Source organism: Dendropsophus ebraccatus, chromosome 1 (genome assembly GCF_027789765.1).
Source record: "Dendropsophus ebraccatus isolate aDenEbr1 chromosome 1, aDenEbr1.pat, whole genome shotgun sequence".
NCBI classification, from domain to species: Eukaryota; Metazoa; Chordata; class Amphibia; order Anura; family Hylidae; genus Dendropsophus; species Dendropsophus ebraccatus.
The window spans coordinates 179,475,142-179,495,570 of record NC_091454.1 but is presented as its reverse complement, the minus strand read 5'-3'; positions in this window follow the sequence as shown (position 1 = coordinate 179,495,570).

The following is a 20,429-nucleotide window of genomic DNA, read 5'->3' as shown; positions in this document are numbered from 1 at the left end:
ATTACACCCCATAGTTCTTAGGGAACTCAGTTATGTAATTTCTCTACCCTTGTATGAAATATTCAGCGATTCTTTGCTGACTGGTATTGTGCCGAGGGACTGGCGTAAGGCAAATGTAGTGCCCATCTTCAAAAAGGGCTCTCAAACTTCCCCAGGTAACTATAGACCAGCAAGCTTAACATCCATTGTGGGGAAACTACTTGAGGGGCTTATAAGGGACTACATCCAGGAATATGTAGTGGCTAATAGTATTATAGGTGATAACCAGCATGGTTTTACTAAGGACAGAAGCTGTCAAACCAACCTAATATGTTTCTATGAAGAGGTGAGTAGAAGCGTGGATGGGGGCACGGCTGTGGATATCGTGTACCTGGATTTTGCAAAAGCGTTTGACACAGTTCCTCATGGACGTCTGAAGGGTAAATTAAAGTCTATCGGTTTGGAAAGTTTAATGTGTAACTGGATTAAAAACTGGCTTAATAATCGTACCCAGAGAGTGGTGGTCAATGATTCTTACTCCGAATGGTCCCCGGTAATAAGTGGTGTACCCCAAGGGTCAGTACTGGGCCCCCTTCTGTTTAACTTGTTTATTAATGATATTGAGAATGGAATTAACAGCAATGTTTCTATCTTTGCAGATGACACCAAGCTTTGTAGTACAGTACAGTCTATGGAGGATGTGCAGATGTTACAGGATGACTTAGACACACTGAGTGTTTGGGCGTCCACTTGGCAAATGAGGTTCAATGTGGATAAATGTAAAGTTATGCACCTGGGTACTAATAACCCACATGCATCATGGGGAGAGTCTCTGATAGAGAAGGATCTGGGTGTACTTGTAGATAATAGACTACAGAACAGCGCACAATGTCAGTCAGCTGCTTCTAAGGCCAGCAGGATATTGTCATGCATTAAAACAGACATGGACTCTCGGGACAGGGATATATTATTACCGCTTTATAAAGCTTTGGTGCGGCCTCATCTGGAGTATGCCGTCCAGTTTTGGAACCCGATTCATAAAAAAGATGTTCTAGAGCTGGAGAGGGTACAAAGACGGGCAACTAAACCAATAAGGCGAATGTAGCATCTTAGTTATGAGGAGAGGTTAAGTTTAAGGCGAACCCACACAACAAGTGGCAACAAGAGCTCATTTTACAAGTTACGTCATAATATTATAAGATTCATAAACCCCCTTACAGATTTCCAATAGCGCAAGACTAGACTACCTGAGACTGAAGCGGAGGCCCCCTACATCTAAGTATATTTCTCTTCACAACCCTTAAATTAACCCGTAGAGGAGACCATTGTCATTATTGGGAGTAGTCTCTAATAAATAATATACTTATCTCCTATAAGAGCTAGGTTAGTTTATTATCTTGTCTTCTGGGAGGTGCCACATGTCTATATGTACAAGCTACTGGCGTCCTAAATGGTTAATAGAATTTTTTTTTTTTTTTTGTAAATCACTTAAATCGCTTTGAGTTTTGTTTGTAACTCATGGTGAGGACATACAGAGGCTAAATTGTGAGAACTGTATCACTGTCCAAATACTTCTGGACTGAACTGTACATACATATATATTTTTTCTTTTACACCTCAAACCATGTTAATGAATAAATTAATAATTGATACAGTGTTTTTTTTTAACTAATAGTCTTCAAACCCTTTTTAGCTCTTCCACATAACATCTCATTATAACGTTAGCTTAAGAATCAATGCATACCTAAATTATTTGTGTCAAAACTCATTTATTTCCACAATAACACAGACTGTCAAACCTTGACACTCTGTTAATAACTTGCAGCTCATTTGCATATTATTCAAATATTTCCTTTTATGAACTGGAGATATGTGCTTGCAGCGTTTCCAATCCAGTATTTGTGCATTAACTCAGTTCATGCAGTCAGAGAGGGGTTACCTGTGGCAGCTAATTATGCAGATCTCTATGCATATTAATGTTGTTTGCAAGGGCCATTTCACTGTACACTGGTGAAGGGAGAAATTATCCCATATTAAGCTCACAGAGTTTACAGAAGGTGTCTTTTCCAGATGTTCTTTTATGTGCACCTATGGTTATTTTTCCATAAGTTTGTATTCAGGGTCATGAAACAAAAGTATAGTTAGGGTGCGTTCACACCTACAGGATCTGCAGCAGATCTGCAGCAGATTTGATGCTGTGTTCAGTTATTTAAATAAAATCTGCTGCAGAAAATCATCTGCAGATCCTGTAGGTGTGAACGCACCATTAAAGAGATTATCTGACGATTAAAAGTTATCACCTATCCAGAGGACAGAGGATAACTGGTGGTCTTACCACTGGGACCCATTCTGATCATCAAAACAGAGCTCTATTTTCCCAAAGTGAATAGAGCAGCAGCATGCATGTTCTGCCACCACTCCATTTACTCTTTATGGGGCTTTTAGGCCCAGTTCACACTGAGCAAAAAATGGCGGGATTCCCACCGTGTTCAGTGTCTTAGAGTATCTCTGTGGGAGGGCGCGCGCGCCTCTGCTGCCGCCGCTCTACGCTTATGGAATTGACATGTCAATTCTTTGAGCGGAGAGGGGAGGAAGCGGAGGCGCGCGCGCCCTTCCATAGAGATACTGCAGGACACTGAGCGAAGCGGGATTCTTCTGCGGTTTTCCACCATTTTTGCTCATTGTCAACTGGGTCTTAGAGTCCTGTACTTCGCTATGTTCAGGAGCGTCACAGACTCTCTAGGAGGAGACCTTTATTCTTGGGATTGGTGTGGGCTCCAGGAATCGGACCAGGAGCCCACACCAGAGTCTATGTAATGGTGTTCAAAATTGGCATAATACATATAAAGCAACAAAATAGTAACCCAAGCCACTAAAGTAAACAATATATTCCTATAGATTTGTAGACATCATAATGATTATTGGTCTAGGTGGAGTACTATACAGCTGCTGGCAGTACTTCTCTATGCGTTTTCATGCTCTATCACTGGATATAACATGCATGTTTATCTGAGCATGTTATGTGGGAATTGGTATTAAAACTGTTACGCGATCATACAGCTGACAGTCATATCCACCTGGCTATAATGGAATCAGAGTTTGACAGCATGATAAAATTAAAATTCTATTACTTATATTTACATATTTTCCATCGGCAGTAAATAGGGAACAGCTCAGCAGCCGCTGCTCTGAGCTGGATTGAGTCATTGGATCTCACCAGAATCACTGTACAATACATCACATGTTATGGGGAAATATACCAAGTGGAATCACGGGAAGTGAGTGCCAAGCTTTAGCCGTCTTTTGTTTCCTGGACAACTCCTGGGCTGTTTTCAATGCTCTAAAGTCTTAAGCACTAGGGGTCTCCTTCCCCTGCAATCTGCTCTCCACTGCAAGTAGTGAGGGGAAATCTGTCTTTAGTAACAGTGTAAGTCCCATGTGCAGGGGAGAAAGCCTGAGAAAGCTTAGTCTGTAAACAGTACCGTGAAGCTGTGAGCCTCCAGATGATGTATACTGTCCATACAAGATAAAGGCTTTTCTGTCATCTATGCAGCTGCAGGGCTTTGTGTAACCCTTTAATTGCTGTGCTGCTGCTGTTTTTTTTACCTTGTAACCCCTTTTCCTCCACATGCCATCTATACTAGTGTACTGATCATCCTCCAGGACGGTGCAGCCTGTTCAGTGCCTACAGCTCAGTTCTTACTCCATTAAAGGGAACCAATCACTGCGAAAATCCACCTAAAGATAAGGAAACGTGCTGGCACATCACCCAGCACGTCTCCCAAACATCCCCCTGTACCCTCCGTGCCCCCCTCCATCAATCAGTAATCTTACTTAGAAGAACTCCTGCGCTGTATGTAAATTTCCGCCAAGTAGTCACGGTGGACGGTATTAGTCACGGTGGGCGGAATCAGTCACCGGTCCTGGGCATCTGGAATCGCCGTAATGACTCCCAGAGGGGCGTGATTGAAAGGTCTGCGTTACATCCACGTGATGCGGCGCTTGCGTTCCACGTCACCGGCGCGCCAACGTCATCCGCACGCAGGGTCGATGTCTTCCGGAGTCCATGCATGCGCAGTACGGTGGAAGGCGATGCTGCCGTACTGCGCATGCTCGGACTCCGGAAGACGTCGGCACTGCATGCGGATGATGTTGGCACGCCGCAGACGTGGAATGCAAGCGCCGCGTCACGTGGATTGAACGCAGACCTTTCAATCACGCCCCTTTGGGCGTGATTACAGTGATTCCAGACGCCCAGGACTGGTGACTGATTCCGCCCACTGTGACTAATTCCGCCCACCGTGACTACTTGGTGGAAATTTACATACAGCGCAGGAGTTCTTCTAAGTAACATTACTGGCTGATGGAGGGGGGCAGGGAGGGTACAGGGGGATGTTTGGGAGACGTGCTGGGTGATGTGCCAGCACGTTTGCTTATCTTTAGGTGGATTTTCGCCGTGATTGGTTCCCTTTAAATTTAATGGAGTAACTCTATTAAAGTTAATGGGAGACTCAAAATTTTTTTCAGGGGTCTCCTATTTGGCAGAGTGAAAGGTGTTAGGTGCACCTGAAAATTTATAAAGTGATAGAAACACCATGGAAATGGAACTTTTATAGCAGTTGGAGCATGCATGGATGGATTTTAGACTCCCAGGTCCCCGAATTACACCACTTTACAGAATGACAATATTGCGCAAGATAAAGTCCAATTTAAAGTGCGAAAAAGTTAGGAAACAAAAAGGAGAAGAAAAAGAAAGAATCCTTCTAACCCCTTAAAAGCTGGCCCCTCTCTCTTACCTTAGTTCTCGTCATCATTGACAACCATAGATGCTGTAGACAAGGGGAAACCCAAACTATACCCACTGGTAACTGTCATTGCGTGTGTGACATGGTCACACCCATCCTGTTTAAATTTTGAAGGATGGACTCGTAGACCTATCAAGCCAATGCACCAAGTGCAAGGGCTGCAAAAAAATTTAAGGAATGAGACAATCCCAAACACCCTTCATTCCACATAAAGTATGGCCTTATTCAATCGCTGTAAACGTTTTGTGCGAGAGCCTGGTGGCAACACTCCTTATTATTGGAGGTTAGAGCCTAATGGTGACCCCCATAAAATTTGTGCGCAAGACACCAGTGGCGACCCACGTAAAAATTATGTGCAGGATCCTGTTGTGGCCCTCCATATAATTGTTGGTAAGAGCCTGTTGAGACCCTGTTAAAATTTGGGGATAACAGCCTATTGTGACCCTCATGTTAAGGTTAACCTCAAAGTGATGGTTCTTAACTCTGGTCTCTCTTGGACTCACATTAAGCCTACAAAACTGGGCATGAAGAATCCAACTAAACTCAGTTTAAAACACTCACACTCACGCAACCTAGCGGTCCCAGCTATTTGGGTGCTTCGCTGGTGGTCAGCATGATAATGTTGACTCCCCTGCTGATCTTCGCATGGTACAGTTTACGAAAAACAAATCATATATGTCTTCGGCACTTTCATCAAAATAATGTCACATGGCAGAAGACCTCCCCCGGGGGACTACTTGGTATGGCCCGCCTTCACCCTCTGGCCTCACCACTGCCTCTTGCAGCTGGTACAGCAGATTCCACCCCTCTGTAACGCTGGGTCCAGTCGGTTAACCAGTCCAGTTGTCCGTTATTCGTTTGAGTATCACGTACTTTTGAGTACTTTTTGGTGAAGGTAATCTCTAATAAAAATCTGTTAAAAACATGCTGCTCCCTAAATTTCTCTTCTATTTGCCTGCAGAGGTTTAGAAAAGTCATGAAATAGTCAATTAACATGGCTTTTCCTTTTCAAATGTCTGTTTCCATTAGATGAATAAAGAGGCAAATGACTTTCTGATACATGTAGTCAAGTGGTTTTTGCGGCCTTGGATACTGCCCACTGCACTCATAAAAAAGTTGTAATCTTCTCACAGAAGTCTTGGTGCAGCGATGTGCTCAGCCGGCAAGTGTTGAGGCCGGTCTAACCCGTTAATAAATTGCAGGTCAAAGAGCAATCTTGTTGAATGTAATGTATGCTAATGAGGTGACCTTCCTAATGGAACACTTTTCCATATTCTGTCACTGCACGCATCAATTATGCATCTGCAATTATCCTCCTGTTTTACACGGGAAACGGAAAAATAGGAGACTTAATAGAAATATCCGATGAAGAGAGAAGCTAACAAGACATTTTTCTGCCACTATAACATTTCTTCAAGTAGTAATTCCTGCATTCTGAAAGAGAATTAACCATTTAATGACCCTGTTTATTCATCACTTACTACATTTTTTAGAACACTGTAGTACATAAATAATATGTTTAGAGACTGCATTATTTGCAATTCCTTAAAGGGTATTCTGGTGTTTAAACAAAAAGCTGCTTTTAATCCAAGATTTGTCCTGAGGACCGTTCGGCAGGTGATGCAGTTATTGTCCTAAAAAACAACTTTTAATCTTGCAGCTTTGTGTTAAACTGCCGTGGCCTAGATTGTGAATGCATTAGGCTGGCACACCCTCTCTGTCCCTCCTTCCCGCCCTCCTTATCATTAGGAATGCTCCAGGTAGATTTTCTACTATTCATCACCTGTGTCAGCACGGCACATGGGCTGGATCGTTAAGGCACCTGTGTAGTTTTCACTGCAGAGGAATAGGAAAAATGGTGAAGAGGGAGGAGGGACGGAGGGGTAGTACAAAGTTAGGGCACAGATACTCCCGTTGGGCACAGGGCTGCAAGTTTAAAAGTTGTTTTTTAGGACAATAACTGCAACACCTGCCAAACGGAGCCCAGGACAGATCTTGGATTAAAAGCAGCTATCCGAAGGTACAAGTGGTTTGGGGGGGGGGACAGATTATGGGTACAGAGTCGCTTTAAATTCCTTCTGGTCTACCAATGCTCCTCATAATAATAATTTATGAGTGGGTGCAGGCGTAAATGATAATACATTTTACGCACAAGGAAGAGACACCTTCCCTTGTGTAATGACACACCCCTTTCCCACCTACTTAGTAAACCGGGTACAGACCTTTAAGGGTGGGTTAACACACAGAGAAACGCTGCGAGTTCCACAACGAAATCCGCTGCTATTCCCGGCCCTGTCATTTTGAATAGGTTTACATACTTGCAGCGGAGTTTTCATTTCCTTGCCAGAATGTAAAGTGGCATCCCCCTTAACCCACAGCATCTTAGTGCATACATTACCAGCCCATGCTCTGGCCTGCTTCTGTGGCTCCCGGCATCCTGACGTCTCGCTCAGCCAATCAGTGGCTGCTGTAGGACAGTGCACTAATTGGCAGAGTGGGACGTCAGGATACCGGGAGCCATAGAAGCAGGTCAGAGCGTGGGCTGGTAATGTATGCACTGGGATGCCATGGGTTGAGGGGGATGGTGCTTTACATACTTGCAGCGAAATGAAAATTCCGCTGCAAGTATGTAAAGCTATTCAAATTGACAGTGTCGGCAATCCTAGCGGATTTCGATGCAAACTCCCAGCGTGAAATCCACTGTGTTAACACACCCTAAAAAGTTGCACACTTCATCCATGCGGTAACAAGCAGAAAATGTCACTTTTTTCCACACTGACAAATCTGTGATGCAGATGCAAGATGAAAAGTCTTTTACTTTTTTTATACATTTTACTATCAAAATAAAACTTTAACAAATAAGGCATGTAGCTATAGGGGATGCAATGGTGACAGCTGGATCTGGGCTCTTAGTGGCTAAAGGCCTCTTTACACCATTAGGAGACACCAGTATTATAAAATGCACATAGTAGGTGAGTGTCCCTATTAGGGGTTATCCAGGATTAAAAAACATAGCTGCTTTCTTACCAAAACAGTGCCACACCTGTCCCCAGGTTGTATGTGGTATTATATCTCAGATCTATTTACTTCAATGGAACCAGCCTGCAATATTACACTCAAACTCAAGCCAAGAGTGGCACTGCTTTTGGAAGAGAGCAGCCATGTCTTTCTAAACCCCAATAGCCCTTTTACAGGCTCAAAAACGTCAAGTTACACCTATAGAAAAAAAGAAAATAATTTGTAAGGTGTGCATCCCAGGCATGTGGCAAGGATACAATTTACTAACTGGGATGTTGCATGCAAGTTGTACTGTTTTGTGCTGCTTTTTTTTTTGCAAGAGGGAAGAGAAGGCAGTTTGCAAACTCACAGAAAGATAATCTCTACACTCCACAATATTGATTTATTTATCAATCTCCATTTACGTATCTAGTGTAATGAATTCATTAATGTTATAAAACACTTCCATCTGAAATAATTTGTATTCAATCAGATCATTTCGTTTGGAAATTAAAATTAAGAAATTTCTCAGTAAGGAAACATGCAGCCTGAGCGAAGTAAAGAGAGATTAGGTAGTTTAATTAGTGGAAATGATTATTGGATGCCTCAGAATCGGTCTATTAGAATAGGGAAGTTATTTTATATTGGAGTGTTCACCATGAAGCTCCACTAACCAGAGAAAAGTGTATACCCGCTGGCCAGCAATCTAATGCCTTTGGCTTCAGATAGGCCATCAGTATCAGACTGGTGGAGGTCTGACAGTTAGTATCCCCACCAATCAGATGACTAAAAGGGGGTCATCACTTAGACCCCAGAAAATGAAAATTACAGGTGAGAATTTTTCAACATTACAACATGTATCATTAGATGCGAAATATTGAACCAAGTGCTTCTAGGAATGTTTCTTAAAAACTCCTATACTTGTATATACTCGTATATATTTCTCAAAATGACACTGGTTGCCTGGGAGCCGGCTGATATTAATAAAACATCTTCTGTACGACTAAAGGGGGTCTTCCAGAACTTTAAAGGTAACAAATCAGAACGACTTAAGGATGGCTTTTAACTAAGGCCCAAACAGGAAGGAGAGCTGGACCAGCAGGGCGCAGAAATGATGGGGGAGATTTATCAAACATGGTGTAAAGTGAAACTGGCTCAGTTGCCCCTAGCAACCAATCAGATTCCATCTTTCATTTCTCACAGACTCTTTGGAAAATGAAAGGTGGAATCTGATTGGTTGCTAGGGGCAACTGAGCCAGTTTCACTTTACACCATGTTTAATAAATCTCCCCCGTTGTTTAGATGTGGCATCTCCAGTCCACTGCTTTAACCAAATTGAATGTCTAGCCACATTAGATGACACCATAGATCTGGAGGCAAACTTCAGACTATCTATGGCGCTGTAACATAGGAAATCTGCAACATCGCATCTGCAGCCACAGAATTCTTTCTTGAACTAAAAAATAAGAAACAGAAATGTAGGCTGTGACAATTCTATCTATGAGAAGAGAAAAAAGATGAGTATCTGTGGTTCTAGGGGGGGTTTATAGGTCATGATGTGGTCCGATTGGTTGACTAATTATTCTATTGTGTATAGTTAGGAATAATTATTCTTCTATCCAGGTGCATGAGATCCATTTAACCCATGGTGTTCTGCCAGAGGACAAGTAGGAAATTTTTTATACATCTTCATTTGGGCAAGTAAATAAAAGGACCCATAGCCCGACCAGAAGATGCTGGAAGTTTATAGTATACACCAACCAAAGAAAAAAATTACAAAACTAGTAAATCAATAAAGCCATATATTTCTTTATATAAACCAATAATTAATTGCATAGTTACAACCATGACATAAAAAGATACATAGAAGTACAAACACTGGAGAAGGGGGGTGGATGTCAGTGGGGTATATGTGACTAAATATGAGGAACTAATGGTGCATTTACACAGAGAGATTTATCTGACAGATCTTTGAAGCCAAAGCCAGGAACAGACTATAAACAGGATGCAGGTCATAAAGGATCCCTGGCTTTGGTATAAAAAATCTGTCAGAAAAATCTCTCTGTGTAAACACACCATAAGTGTATAAATTAACAATCTAAAGTGGAACACCCCGTGTAAGGCAGGGCAATGAATGTATGTTAAATGACCTCCTGTATGTGCTGGGCCAATACACAGGGCAATAATAAAAAGTGTATATAGTGGAACAAAAATAAAACCCACTACTTTGCCCACCAAATAATGAATAAATACAAGCCCCAATTGACCAGGAGGAGTAAAGCAACAACCAAACACAAAAGGAAGGGGGTGAACACCACCTGCCACACCAACATCTTACCACTCTCCAGCACAGACAGCCCGACGTATGTTTCGCTCACTTCATCAGAAGCTAATGGACACATGTAATGCTGCATTTATACGGACCGATTATCGTGCAAATTTGCACGACAATGATCGATTTTGAACGAAAACGCAGCGAACGATCAAGCAACTAGCGAGAAATTGTGCATTTTGATCTTACAACATTTTCTAAAATCGCTGTTCGTCGTTCGCAAAAAATTCGCAGATCGTTCCGTGTATACAGTCGTTCACCGATTTTTCCGATTCACCGATGTGCGAGCTTAAGTGATCGCAAAACGATCGCAAAACGAATTTTCCATACGATATATTGTTCCGTCTAAATGTTGATCGTTATAAAAAAAAATTGTTACTTCGAAATCAGTAATCGTACGATCAGGCGAATTATCGCTCCGTGTAAACGCAGCATAAATCCCACCTATATATATCCCTCATAATTAGAGTAATAAAAACTACCTGCTGGCAATTGTTAATCTACCTCAAGCACTGCATGGTGTACTAAAGACATGTGGAAAAAATGGCCATTGGGGGTGGAATTACAGAGGGGCGGAGGAATACCAAGTATTTCATACCACTAAACAGACTGCCAATAGCCAATCAAATGGCTTAAATCATGTGACCAGCATGGTAAACAAAGATAGCAAGTTAGATAGAGAGAATGTATTGCAGCCGCATGTGACGTCACTGCAGCCAAATAAGTTAACCACCATACTGTCCACAGACACCCATATTAAGGCTAGAGAGATCAAAAGAGGACCGCCCATCACCAGCATCATGCCTTACCAGTAGAGATAATCAAACAGCGGAAAATCTTAGGTTCTATAGAACTCGAACCTTCCGGGTACCACCTGGAATTCCTGGATTCAGCCTAGGTAACAGGCTGTATCCCGGAATTCCAGGCGGTACCCGAGCTGTCTCCTCCTTTCCCACGGACCGGGAAGGCATCAGGAATCAAATGTGGAAGGTTCAACAAGGTTTGAGTTCTATAGAACCTAGGATTTTCCACTGTTCGATCATTTCTACTTACCAGTAGTCCCAGCAGCGGGCCACGACATCCAATGGGAGGTCATTTAACATACATTCATTGTCTTGCCTTACACAGGGTGTTCCCCTTTAGATTGTTAATTTATATACTTAGGGGGGACATTTATGAAGTCTGGCATTTTTTGCGCCACAGCTCTGGAGCTCAGGTGATTTATGTAGAGGCGCATTGCCTCTACATAAATCCCGATCGCAAGGAGCCCGTCCGTGTGAAGATTTTGAGCTGGCAAAAGTTTCAGTGTCATTTTCGACCGGAAAAATGATAAATGCGGCGCACGCAAAAGCTGCATCCCCTCTGCATGCTGCCGCACCCCCCTCTCCGCCCCACTGGCGAAGGTGGCGCAGAAGGTGGCAGATGCGAACAAAATATTCGCAAAAATACCCTTTGCAAATATTTTGACGCCAATAAGCCCCATCTGCGCCAAAAAATGCACATTCGCCTTTTCATACAAGTCCCCCTTAGTTCCTCATATTTAGTTACATATACCCCACTGACATCCATCCCCCTCTCCAGTTTTTGGACTTCCGTGTATCTTTTTATCTTATGGTTGTAAAAATGTAATTAATTATTGGTTAAAATAAAGAAATATATGCTTTATTGATTTACTAGTATTGCAATTTTTTCTTTGGTTGGTTTTTATCATTTGAATTGCAAACGCATGATTTTGTGGCAGACTTTTTCTTGGGTTTCTGTCAAGTTTATATTATAGCAGATTCTTTTTATTATTTATTACATTGTTCAACTACTGGATCCATCTTTGGTATTATATTTCCATTTATTATCCCAAACAGCTATTTTTCTAGATTGAAAGCCCTCATGGGCAAGGCCCTCTCTCCCTATGTCCCAGTCCATCATTTACTTTATTTATGTAATCTTCGTTGCATACTGTATGTTAACCCTTATAATTTGGAAACAATGGAACTTTAAAAAAATGAATAATAGATTTCCAAAACTGTCTCTAATTTTGGCCATTAGTATAACACATGATTTATGTAAGTGTTGGATTTAGCTTCATTGTAAAATACTTTTAGTGGTTAGAAAAAAAAAACAGACAGGATTTTTGAAATGTATTATACAGTACAGTTGATACATGGTCACTTTTAAAAATGTTAGAAAAATCCAAAAATTGAAATCAGGTTCTGTATATGTGGGATATCTACTATGATTCATTCTCAGGTCATTTTCAAGGAGATACTTGTTAAGGTTTACAAGAGACAAAAGTTGCTGGAACGAGAGTGATGAATTATGTTTGTATCTTCTCTCCGTCCCGCAGTTCATCCTTTGCATGGCTGGAAGAAATCATCTGCGTGGACACGGGCTAATAGTAATGTTCTGCTACTATCAGAGTTGCATGCGACCAGGCTCCGGTTTCATCACTAGATGGCACCATTTTATTAACTAATTTCAATGACAATGTTCTGGAGCAATAGAAAGAGTTTTTATATTGTCTGAAATACCAAACTTTCCCCTTTATATTATATACAGCAATAAGATACAAACTAGGTATATAAACATGACTTCAAATACTTGAGTCTTTTCAAAAAAGAGATAACATCATGTATGCTAAGTCACAGTATTAGAATTTCATAGGGCTATATTCACACGTCGAAAAAAAGAGAAAAGGCGTCCGCTTTTTCTATTTAATAAGGCGTCTGTTATTGCGGTGATATAATTGACTTCATTGCAATGCATTGCTGTCAATGGACGGACGGAAAAACTGTTGTGTGAACATAGCCCATAAACGTCAGGATCGGGTTCCGGGGTAATAAAATCTATGTCATATGTTATTATTGCCCCTATGTGATCATAGTGTAATATAAGAAATGTTTCTATGGCATCACATAAAATTAGCCATATAGTAATAGTGTTCTGTTATTATTGTATACCACAAGCAGTATTGGAATATATTGGAAATTCTTATGATATTATGTTACATTTAATGTTGCAATGTGATTGTTTCTTGTTTTTATATTGTTGGTTAAGTTTCCAGCCCATTGCACAAGATCACAAGTATATCCCATTTTCTTTTTCTTTTTTTTGCAATGTTTTAAAGGGAATCCGTCAGCTCCCGGGCACTACCTAAGGTGTTGACAGTGTGCTGTAGCTGGCAGCCCCCAGTAAGCATGGTGCCTTTTTGGTAATTTTCCGTGCAGCGGATTATGTACAGTCTTATATCTCCTACTGTCACAGAGCTGTTGTTCGTGACACACTTGTCATGCATCCTCCTCCCTCTTCATGAATAATCAATGCTGCCCGGCCTCCTGCTCGCTCAGCTGTTAGATTGCAGATCAGTAACTCACCTGTCTAGAGACCTGACAGCAGTTCGTTCTCTGGTTCGAATCTCCTGATGGAAACTAAATAGATGTCTTTTTTTCCCCTCATTATTGTATCATTTTTAAGGCTATGTTCACACACACAGTATTTTTGCTCAGTATTTTGGTCAGTGTTTTGCAACCAAAACCAAAAGTGGATTGAAAACACTGAAAGGCTATGTTCACACACTGTTGAAATTGAGTGGATGGCTGTCATTTAATGGCAAATAATTACTGTTTTTTTAAAACAATGTCCGATATTTGCCATGAAATGATTGCCATCTGTTCAATTTCAACAGTGTGAGAACATAGCCTTTCTGTGTTCTCAATCCACTCCTGGTTTTGGTTGCAAAATACTGACCAAAATATTGAGCAAAAATACTGTGTGTGAACATAGCCTAAAAATGATACAATAATAAGAAAAGAAAAAAAAGACATCTATTTAATTTCTATCAGGGGATTCGAACCAGAGAATGAACTGCTGGCAGGCCTCTAGACAAGTGAGCTACGTCTAAACCACAGCTCCAACACGTTAGGGAGGAGAGATTCTTTCAGAGATAACCTGCCTACAGAGGACTGATCTGCAATCTGACAGCTGAGCGAGCAGGAGGCCAGGCAGCATTGATTATTCATGAAGAGGGAGGAGGCTCTGTGACAGTAGGAGACATAAGATTATACATAATCCACTGAACGGAAAATTACCAAAAAGGCACCATGCTTACTGGGGGCTGCCAGCTACAGCACACTGTCAGCACCTCAGGTAGTGCCCGAGAGCTGACGGATTCCCTTTAATGCATCAAATTACAATGTTAAATTGCATCTCATTTTGTGATGTGATTTCATGTACATAACAAATTATCATGGAGACTTTTACTTATTATTTATAGATAATGGTTCTGTAAAACAGAATGTTCTTCATCTGTATGTATTCCTGAATTCCTTTTATTGCTCACCACCAGTATATAATACACTAACATAAAAATTGTATTCAAGTGTATATCATCTATTGAAGCTTTTGGCTGTGCTGCAGGCACACCATTGTATATGTCTAAATATTGTAATAGTATTCTGAAATATACCAGCTTCATAATACAGCCTTTATTGTAGAGGACCAGCTTCATCCTGCAGCCTCCATAGTAGAGGACCAGTTTCTTCCTGCGGCCTCCATAGTAGAGGACCAGCTTCATCCTACAGCCTCCATAGTAGAGGGCCAGCTTCATCCAGCAGCCTCTATAGTAGAGGACCAGCTTCATCATACAGCCTCCATAGTAGAGGACCAGCTTCTTCCTGCAGCCTCTATAGTAGAGGACCAGCTTCATCCTGCAGCCTCCATAGTAGAGGACCAACTTCATTCTTCATCCTTCGTATGTGGCAGGTGCACAACATTTACTATACCCCTACACTGTTTGGGTGAAACTTTTTCAAATTTGTAGTATTTGCAAATTTGCATATTTTGAGTGCTGCAATCATTTCCCTTACATATATAGTGTAACCATTGGAATCAGGTGTGACTACTGGCACCTTATAACAAGAGTGCTGTAATTTAGTATTTTTACTATCTATCTATCTAAGAATTATCGCAGCACTCCAGGAATATCACTTCAAATCAGTGTGTTTATTTCACCCAAATACTATGGTATCTATCTATCTATCTATCTATCTATCTAGATAATAAAGAAATCGACTTGCAGCACGTCCAGACTTTAAAGGTGAAAATAGTGAAAATTTATTCCATAAATATAACACAGGAAAATCAGCGACGTTTCGCTCCTCCAATCGGAGCTTTCTCAAGCTAGTGAATACACACATATACCACAAGTGTTTTATACATTCGTTAATGAGCCAATAAATGACGTGTACAAGGTGGGAGTGATCAAGTGAACAAAAAGTAATATCATTGGTAATTCATGTAAGGGAAAATTAATTCCAAAAGTGAATAAATCAAATGAATAAATCGGCATCTCCATGCAGGGGTGGACGTGAACCGCACGATCCGCTGGAACGCACGCTACAATGAACCGCACGCTCTGGTGGAACGCACGGACATATTGGAAAATCAAAAGGCGTCTCAGTATCTAGGCAACCAGGTAAACATCAGGTGAACACACCGTGTGGGAACATCAATTCCTCTATTATGCCCAACAGATGAGGCCAACCGATTATCACAAAAATCCACTGCCCTCCATGAACAGGGGGGCGATCTCATTCAGGTAGCAAACCTCTCTCACAGGGATGCAATTCCTGAGGATACTGGGTTATCTGTGGGGGCTCATCTGGATTCGGCTTAGTGGATGGTAAGCGGTGAATCACCTCGGTTACTGCGGATACTGATTCTGGACGATGGACGGTATGTGAAAAAATGTAGAAGGGAGATGCAGCATGGCGTCACTGTCAGTGAGTTTCCACAGTATTAGCCCCGATAGTCAAGCTTGATAGCATGTTTATCTAAATGAAAAAAATATATTAACAGTTAAAAGTAGATAATATTAATATATGTATATTATGGGTCCCTGAAACCACAGGGACTTAATGTTGATTATAAAATTTTACCTAAATACTGCTTTGTTAGATAGGTTCTCTATTTTTGTTTCTAGTTCATGATGCTGAATGCCAATCTTTTGGAGTATCAATGAATACACCTATTCATATATTTATAGATATACATATATTAATATTATCTACTTTTAACTGTTAATATATTTTTTTCATTTAGATAAACATGCTATCAAGCTTGACTATCGGGGCTAATACTGTGGAAACTCACTGACAGTGACGCCATGCTGCATCTCCCTTCTACATTTTTTCACATACCGTCCATCGTCCAGAATCAGTATCCGCAGTAACCGAGGTGATTCACCGCTTACCATCCACTAAGCCGAATCCAGATGAGCCCCCACAGATAACCCAGTATCCTCAGGAATTGCATCCCTGTGAGAGAGGTTTGCTACCTGAATGAGATCGCCCCCCTGTTCATGGAGGGCAGTGGATTTTTGTGATAATCGGTTGGCCTCATCTGTTGGGCATAATAGAGGAATTGATGTTCCCACACGGTGTGTTCACCTGATGTTTACCTGGTTGCCTAGATACTGAGACGCCTTTTGATTTTCCAATATGTCCGTGCGTTCCACCAGAGCGTGCGGTTCATTGTAGCGTGCGTTCCAGCGGATCGTGCGGTTCACGTCCACCCCTGCATGGAGATGCCGATTATGTTACTGTCCGTGAGGAATCCAATTTTGCCCCCTGTTGGACTTTAAAACTTTATGTATGAATTTGATTTATTCTTTATTCACTTATTCATTTGATTTATTCACTTTTGGAATTAATTTTCCCTTACATGAATTACCAATGATATTACTTTTTGTTCACTTGATCACTCCCACCTTGTACACGTCATTTATTGGCTCATTAACGAATGTATAAAACACTTGTGGTATATGTGTGTATTCACTAGCTTGAGAAAGCTCCGATTGGAGGAGCGAAACGTCGCTGATTTTCCTGTGTTATATTTATGGAATAAATTTTCACTATTTTCACCTTTAAAGTCTGGACGTGCTGCAAGTCGATTTCTTTATTATCTGGATTAGACACCTGTGGACCAAGGTGTGGCAGCAGGCACCCAGCAGAACTTTAACCATAGAGTGCCGCGTGAACTTTGTTTTTTCTATCTATCTATCTATCTATCTACCTATCCGATCTACAATATGACCCTTATACTTTGCTATGGGCCTATACATACCTCTCTGTGCTTTGAGGTTTAGGGCACATTCACACTGAGCAAAAGTGGTGAAATTCCAAGTGAGGCCAACGCCGTGGACACCTCTTGAAATTTCGCCTGTCCCATTGTTTCAATGGGTTTCCCGTGTGCCTCCGTTCTCTGCTCAGTGAATTGGGATGTCAATTATTTGCCAATTCTTTGCCAATGATTGCCATCTGTTCAATTTCAACAGTGTGAGAACATAGCCTTTCTGTGTTCTCAATCCACTCCTGGTTTTGGTTGCAAAATACTGACCAAAATACTGAGCAAAAATACTGTGTGTGAACATAGCCTAAAAATGATACAATAATAAGAAAAAAAAAAAAAAAAAAAAAAGACATCTATTTAATTTCTATCAGGGGACTATAGGTGAATTTCAGGACACATATACCCTAGGGTGGTCACTTAAGAAGACACATTTGCTGTTCACATTTTACCTTAAAAATATGAGTTTGGCACGTCCCTTATCCATTGGAACTATACTACTCTTCAAAGCCTTAAACGATCCTTTAACTATATTAGGAGCACATTGTGAGAATATCTGAAAGCACGGGCAATTAGACAATTGTCTCATAAGCTCAGATGACAGCACATGAAAAGTTAAAAACTTAACAAGTGCCTGCTGCCTGGCATTTGCATAATGCAATAGAAGGTATGCTGGCAGCCAGCTCTCCCTTCATTCCTCAGGGCAACATGCAAATTTGTATAGTGCTCTGTCAAAAGTGCATCATTTGAACCAATTAGGCAGTCTGCTAGGAAATAACAAGAACTTGCGTTCAATAGACTTTCTTTAACTCGGCAAAGTAGAGAAAACAGTAGTTGCTATAAAACACAGCTACAGCCTTTGGAGCCTACAGTGACAGGCTAGCGCAGACACAGGATGTTCCAATTATAGAAACGCACCCTGCAAAATAGGATTCAATGAGACATGTCACATTTGTCTATTCCAGATCATTTTTTGATGATCCTTATTCTTTTACTAAATCTGGAAACAAAATAATAACCCTATAAAGATACCGGATAGACTGGAAGGATGTTTCTGAAGACACAATAGACCCGATGGTCATATTACAGCGCTGCAGATAGATGGGCAATATTCAGTGGAACACTTAGATTTGACAAATAAAGAGTCTGTGTCCCATTACACCTCCCGGCAGTCTCCCCTGTCTGCAGGAGTCGATGGTGATCCAGAGGAGAATAACGAGCTTTAAACTAAAGGAGAACGTAAATCTAAGCAACGTCTTCACAGTTTGTCCAGCTTGTCATAAATAAAACATTGTCTGTGCAATAAGAAACTTGAAACATCATGGCAAAAAAATGACCGTCAGTGGTTTGGCGATGCTCAGAGGTCGTTTCAGAGCGGAGTTGCCATTTATATAACACAGAAAGAAGAGTAGATATTGCAGCCAATTCAGTTTTTTTTTTTTTTTTGCTTGTCCAGTCATTAGAACTTGCTGATTTTGGACTAACATGCCAAATACATTACACACACACACACACACACACACAAAAATCTTTATTATACCGGTTGCGTAAAAGATAAGTGACAACTTGTAGTATGGGATTTTAAACATTTTTTATTTTGTCTGTGTTTGTATATACATGCAGTTTCCCACTGTGTAAATTTCTAGTACTACATGGTTGTCAATCATATTAACCCTAAATTGCACTTTATTGCATATTTCTATTTTGCAGTCATCTGTGTGTATGTATATTTGACACATAAGATAATTTATATAGTGTACTTTCCACCACCTAGTAGTAATTTTGTGGCATGGCTGTAGTAGGTCCTAGAAGGTGAGAAGTCCCTGCTCACTCAATCCCTCAGTATACTAGAGTAGTAATTCCTGCCTGTAGAGAGGAGGACTTCAAGAGTGTAGAATAGTGTGAATAGAGGAGAGTGCAGTGATGGTCAGTCTAGAGATCCTGGTTAACATGGGATCTCCTTTTAGCAAATACTCATAATAAACCATGGATGCTAGTCCAGTTCCAGGGGTTGCACATGTTCCCATGCACCCTCAGTAGAGAGTACCAGTGTTTTAGAGGAAATTATTTTTCTAGTCCGCAAGAAGTTAACACTGTGCCTCCCTGTATTGCATAACCTGTTAGGGTTTCAAGACAGGCCTGGTTATCATGCCAGCTGCAGTGGCTACAACCACTTGTCTATACCCCCCAAGTTAGGTATTGTAGACCATCTGTGGAACTACAAATGTCACAAGTATCCACTGTGAGCCAACAAATGTGTATCAGAATCCACATAGAAGAGGAGAAACCTGAGACTGGAAGCACATCTGTCTACAGACTGAGCAGGTGAAAATCAGGGACCCTCATACCACACACCAGCCTAAAGTTAGGGTGCTCCCTTGCATTCATCTAATAAGCTGGGAATGGTTACTGTTTGGTCATACCCCTTCTCTCATAGAGTAACTAAATACAGTAACTGTCGCAGCTGTCAGGTTTGGCAAATTTTTTAAGCTTCGTCAGATTCACTTTGCTCATTCCTAGTGGCCACAGACAGCCTTCCTTTTATTATTAAACTGTCTCTGTAGAGGATTTTGACCTTTTCTTCGTTGCAATGTGCCTCTAATGGATTACAGATTTTTGTAATTTTGCAAAGTCTAAGAGGGCATATAGAATTTGTGCAATAATTTTTGCGCTTGCATACTTTTCAGATGCTACGCAAAAATCTCCAGTACTTGCACAAAAATGATCATTAGGAGCATGGGCCTTCATAAATCTTGGACAATTTTTCTACTTTTTGACTAACAGCTTGGCACAAAAAAAAGCCAGGATCTGACTGGATTACTGCTGTGCAATTACTGTTGCACAAAAGAAACAAACAAAAAAAAAATTGCACATGATAAATTCGGCTTAAAAAGTAGCTAACATAAAACCACGCCCCCTCCGAGTGGAAAAATTCAAGAGCTGCTTCATACATGATGCATAAAATGTTATGACCTGTTCAAAAACCCCCTAATATGCCAGAATGATGGTGCAAAAACAATACATGTACCTCTAAATGTTTTTGCTGCCTGTTTGGGTTAAAGCCAATGTGATATTTAGTTTTTTTTGAACTTGCCAAACTTTTTGCATAATGATGACAGCCATATTGCCCCTGCTGCATCCCAGCCCATATAAACCCAATAGTAGTGCAGGACGCTCCATTTGACTTTTTCATTAAG